The sequence below is a fragment of the Urocitellus parryii genome, chromosome 1, assembly GCF_045843805.1.
Source record: "Urocitellus parryii isolate mUroPar1 chromosome 1, mUroPar1.hap1, whole genome shotgun sequence".
Taxonomy (NCBI): Eukaryota; Metazoa; Chordata; class Mammalia; order Rodentia; family Sciuridae; genus Urocitellus; species Urocitellus parryii.
In genome coordinates, this window is record NC_135531.1 from 266,543,989 (window position 1) to 266,550,131 (window position 6,143).

A 6,143-nucleotide genomic window follows, 5' to 3' on the forward strand; every position below is an offset into this window, starting at 1 on the left:
CCATAAGACCCCTCCCCTGCCATTCTCTACCCTTGTTGAGGATGCCCTGCTCAAGGTCAGGGGATTCAGAACCTGGTCTTTGGAATCTCATGGAGAAAACTGTTCGTTAGTCAGATCTTGGGATCTCTTGGGAGGCTGGGTGGAAAGAAAGGGACAGATGTATGAGCTGGAGGTGTCAGAAAGAAGTTTAAAAGGGCATAGAGGTGGTGTCATGTTGAAGTCACATCACCAGAATGAAGACCCAAGAATTTCATTTTGCTGAGGTTCCTGGAATTTGAATCTTTCCCTGGCTCCTGAGGTCGATTTCATGAGGCCTCGCTGAACTGGGGTTCTGGCTCTTGAAATCTTTGGCTCCCTTGATGCCCCTCATATACCTTGAGGTAACTCCTTAACTCACCACTTAACACCAGAAGGGTGGAAAGACAGAGACCACCACGGGGGGATGTGTACCCATGAGAGGACAGGGCATAGTGCCAAAGGTCCTATCTTTTCCTTTTCCTGTTTGTTTCCTATTGTCCATCTTCCTCCAGAATTGGGCATAGGGACACCCCCTTCTCTGGCCTTCCTCTGTGCTTTTGTCATGCTCTCATTTTCTCCATCTTATCTACCCCAGGGTTCCGGCTCTCAACTGATTGGTTCCATCATCCAGTCTGTGAGTGTGTGTGTGTGTGTGTGTGTGTGTGTGTGTGTGTAAGAGGCAGGGATGTTCCATCTATTAGAAACTCATTCTAATACTGACTGCATAACTCCAGCGTGTATTTGTGCTGAGAGTCTGATTTGTCAAAGGGTGAGGAAGTGTCTGCCCCAACAATGGGGAATGGAGGGGAAAGAATCTCAACAGGTCACACTAGTGCTAACACCCTTCCCCCCACCTGCAGAAACCTGAAGGAGCTGCTGTTCCCCCAGCACAGGGGCCCTCCGGAACAGTACAAGTGCACTGCATACTTCAGCACAAGTCCCAGGCTTTGTCCACAGAGTCCCCACTGCTGCCCCCACACTGGAGGGGCAGGGCTTCGGTTCACACTCTGGAATCTCCCTTAATCTCTAACCAGCATTGTAACTACTTGTGCCCAGGGCCAGTGGGGGATGGGGGATTTTCCTCAAGGCTGTTTGTGATCCCTGTTCCCTGCCCTTCCCTAGGATGCTGGGGCCTCTAAGTCTCTGAGCTCCCCGTCCCAGGGAGGTGGCTAAGCTCTGAGGGTTGGGGACATTCTACTCAGGGTCACAGGACTCTGCACTAGGTCAGTTAGCAGATTGGTGTTGTAAGTAAAGTTTTTATATGTCTGAAGCAAAGTAAGAAAAGTGAGTACAGCAAAATAAAGCACAGCGCCAAGTGTATTCATTTTAAAGGGCTGTTCTGTATTCCTGAGTTACTTTTTCTGTGTGTGTGTGTGTGTGTGTGTGTGTTATTTCTTTTATAATATTATAAAGATGAAAGGTAGTAGGTGTTTTACTTTTTTTTTTTTTAAAGTTCTACTTAACAAAATTAAACTTAGCAAACTCTAGTTTGGACCCTAAGATTTTTCTTCAGATTTTGCTGTATGGCAAAATCCCAGTCTGGGTCACTGGTCTGGGCTTTCTGGAGTCTCTGAGTCCTTAGATTCTGCTAATTTAGCAAACCAGAGAGCTGTGTCCGCCCTCTCTGAGAGGGGTCCAACAGTGGCTAAGATATCTTTTTCTCCTTGCTCCTCACCATGAATCCAATCCCAAAGCAGTGGATTTCAGCTAAGCTTCCTGTTCCCAGTGCTGCTCTGTGAAAACTCTTTAATACAGAATCAGATTAAACAGAAACCCAACATAGACAAAAAACAAATTAGATAATAACTGGATAATTGGCTCATGACCAGTCCACAGATACCACTGGCTAAGGTATGGCTTAACTCTAGGTTCAAAAGATGCTACTTACCTGCAGGTGCTACTTTCCCTGGGTCAACTCCATTCAAGGTTCAGGGTAACCCTGGGTAGCTCTAGGCTCCCATCAATCCACCACTTGGTCCAGCATCAGAGAGTTGGCTTCCAGAAGTCCTAGGAGAGGTCCATCCTCCACATGACTAAAAATGATCCATCTATGTGCTCATGTCACTTAGGTGACTTAAGATGCTATTTAAACAGAGTTTAATTTCCTTTGTGTGGTGTGGAAGCCTTTGGCAATCTATCCTAAACCCATCTATGCAGCCTGATTTCTTACGCATTCTTCTCTTCCTCTCTGCCTGCTATGGCCTGGGTGTTGGTGTCCCTCCAAAATTCGTATGTTGGAACTTAACCCCCAAGGTGATGGGTTTAAGAGGTGAGTCTTTGGGAGTAATTGGGTCATGAGGGTTTTGCCCTATATGGGATTACTGCCTCTATGAAAGGACCCAAGAGAGGGAGTTTATATACTTCCTTCCCTCCCTACCACCACATGAAGATGCAGCAGCAAGACACCATATAGAGAGGACAGAGCAAATCCCCATCAGACAATGAATTTGTCAACCCCTTGATTTTGGACTAGAACTATGAGAAATAAATTTCTATTATTTATCTGATGCAGCTCTAGGGATCAAATCCAGGGCCTTGCACGTGTCAGACAAGCACAGTACCACTGAGCTTTACCTCCAACTCAATTTCTACTATCTACAAGTCACCCCGTTGAAGGTATTTGTTATAGCAGCAGGAACAGACTAAGACAGCACCCGAACACACATACCCAGACTCTGTTGATGCTAATCCTGGTCATTCCCCAAATACATCATTGTCTTTTCAAGTAGCCCTGTCTTTAGCAGGGCTCCTTTTCTTAGGCCATGCCTCCTTTAAGACACAATTCTGATGATATCTATACTGTGACTCTTCCCTTGATTCCAGTTTTTCCTTTTTCATTGCTTCTTGGAACTTTATTCTTTTTAAATTTTAATTTTCTAAAAAAGTTTTTCTTTAAAAAAGTTTTATAAGTGGGCTGGGGTTGTAGCTCACTGGTAGAGTGCTCTCCTCACATGTGGAAGGCACGGGGTTCAATCCTCAGCACCATATAAAAATAAAAATAAAGGTACTGCATCCAACTACAACTAAAAAAAATTTTTTTAAAATTTCATAGGTAACATAGATCCATTCTCACAGTAACAATTAAAATACTGAAGATAAAGCTGAGGTTCCCCTTAATCATTCCAATTTTTTTAATATTTATTTTTTAGTTATAAGTGTACACAATATTTTTTATTTTATTTTTATGTGGTGCTGAGGATTGAACCCAGTGCCTCATGCTAGACAAGTCCTCTACCTCTGAGCCACAACCCCAGCCCCTGATCATTACTATTAATTCCAGTTCCCTCCACAGAGTCAAGTATCCTACCCTACATTGTTCTATGAGTTTGCGTACGTAAATGTGCCTTGTAGAAAATGTCTTTTCCCCCAATGATAAGTATCATGCTATATGTATTGGGCTGCAATTATTTTGCTTTATGTTATGAGTTTTCTTTAACTTTATTTTCTAGTCTATTACCTTTATTCCTGTAACAATCCCCTCTAGTAAGAAATAAGCTTCGTTTGTTAATTTTATTATTTATACATCAAGTTTTAATATGTACCAGGCACATTGCAACTGAAAGCTCATAGCAATCATATGAAGTAGTCACTGATTTTATGCCCATTGCATAGATGGAGAAACCAAGGCATGGAGAGATTAAATAATCTATCCAGAGTCACATCCCTGGTAAGTGGTAGAATCTGGGTTTGGATTCCAGAAGTTTATTTATTTATTTTTTTTATTGGTTGTTCAAAACATTACAAAGCTCTTGACATATCATATTTCATATAGGATTCCAGAAGTTTAGTTCAAGACCTCCCCATACTATGTTCCTCCAAATGTTCTTCAAATGTGATTCCTGAGAAGATGAAATTATTCCTGTCCGTTGATGAACCCTGTGTCATTCCTGGTTCTCTAACAGTTTCTGGAGATAGCAATCCTTCCTTCCTTCCTTCTTGGACACTTTATTCCTTTCCTGGGGGTTCAACTCAGGGGCACTTTACCACTGAGCTACAAAACCAATACCTTTTATTCTTCAATTTGGGACAGGGCCTCATTAAGATGCTGAGGTTGGCCTCAAACTTGCAATCCTCCTGCCTCAGCCTCCTGAGTCACTAGGATTACAAGTATGTACCACCTCATCCAGCTTAGTCTATGAAATTTCTTATCCTTTTATTATTTCTTTTTTTCTTTCTTCTTCCATCCTTTCTGCCTATTTTAATAAATTTGTAAAGATTTGTAAAATCTTTGCTTACATCACTTTTTACCTCTTATTCTCCCTCATGGATCCATTCTTCTTGATGCTGATACATCCTTTTTACTATTTATTTCAGAGAATATCTGCAGGTGATACTTTCTGAGTTTCTGCCTAACTAAAAAAGGTCTTTATTTTTTCACACTGGAATGATGGCCTGATTGTTCATATAATTCCAATCCAAAGATATTTTTCCTCTGAACTTCGAATTTTTTCCCTTTTCTTCTTGTACCTTCTGTTCTTCAATGAATGACTCTGCTTCAATATGATTCCCAGACTTTTGTAGCTCAACTATTATTTTTTCTTCCTTCATTGGATGTTTTCAGGATTTTCTCCTTACTGTGGTATATGAAATTGTATCACAGTAGAGCTACATGTTAGTTTCACAAATGGATGCTGGTTTCATGGGGCCTATCAAACTGAAGGTTCATGTTTTTCTTAAATTTCAGGACTTTTAAAAAAATTATTTGAATATAACATCATCTTACCTTTTTCCCCATTTTCTATTACATTTTTCCCCATTTTCTACTTCAGAACCTATAAGTGATATCAGAAGTTTTAGATTGACTCTCTGCATATTTTAGTCTTTTTTTTTTTAAAGCACTTTCCATATTTTGTCTTGTGCTATATGCTAGGCAAGTGTATTTGCTCAATTTTCCAGGTCACCCCCACACACATTTTAACTATTCTCTTTCTGATCATACTATCGAGTAAATATTCTTTCCTGATTATATTCCATTTTTCAGTAGACTTAAAAAAATGAACAGAACTGGGTGTGGTGGTGCACACCTACTGTATGTAATCTCAGCAGCTGGGGAGGCTGAGGCAGGAGGATCAAGAGTTCAAAGCCAGCATCAGCAATTTAGCGAGGCCCTAAGCAAGCAAGTTAGTGAGACCCTGTCCCTAAATAAAATATAAAAAAGGGCTGGGGATGTGGATTAGCGGTTAGTGGTTCAATCCCCAGAACAATAACAACAAAAAAAAAAAAAAGAAAGAAAGAAAGAATAGGATATCCTTTCACGATTATTCTAAAATCCTGTTCACACACAGTCAGCAATTTTATTAAGGGAAAGTTCTTCGAGATGTTGGATCTAATATTTCCCTTTCAAAATGTTGACTTTCTTCAAATGTTGGGTACTTATTGGTTGGGGGTGTCTTTTGTCTAAGATTCTCTGTGAGCCTGTTTGCCTTCTCTGTTTGTATACTCCTTGGCAAATATGGTGTGAGATAATCCATAATGTGTGTCATAGTCTATTGTCAATAAAAAGTGGGGATGGGATGTACTGCTGAGTGGGGCACTCTGGTCTTCTGGAAGTGGGTGCTTCCCTTTGCTCTCATCAGCCACCAGGAACACTGTCCTTTTCTCCACATAATTAATAATTTCATACCCACTGTTCCCATCTTCAGGCAGAGAGTCCTGCCATTGTTTCTTGGCACCAGGAAGTAAGACAGGGGCACGGAGCAGTTGACACGGTTGGCGTTGTCTGTTATAGTATCCTAAATACTACAACAGTGCCCCATTGGTTGCTCTGAGTACCCTGCTTCCAGAGGAACCCACCTCCCTTGAGCATGCAGTACTGTTGGTGCAGTTTTCTACTCTTTTTTTTTTTTTTTAAAGAGAGAGTAAGAGAGGAGAGAGACAGAGAGAATTTTTTTTAATATTTATTTTTTAGTTCTCGGCGGACACAACATCTTTGTTGGTACGTGGTGCTGAGGATCGAACCCGGGCCGCACGCATGCCAGGCGAGCGCGCTACCGCTTGAGCCACATCCCCAGCCCCTAGTTTTCTACTCTTGGGGAACTACATGGCTCTGCAGGTTTTGGGCTGTGGTTTTTTTTTTTCCTTTAATCAGTATCTACCTGTATTCATCTTTCAGAGATTTTTTGTGA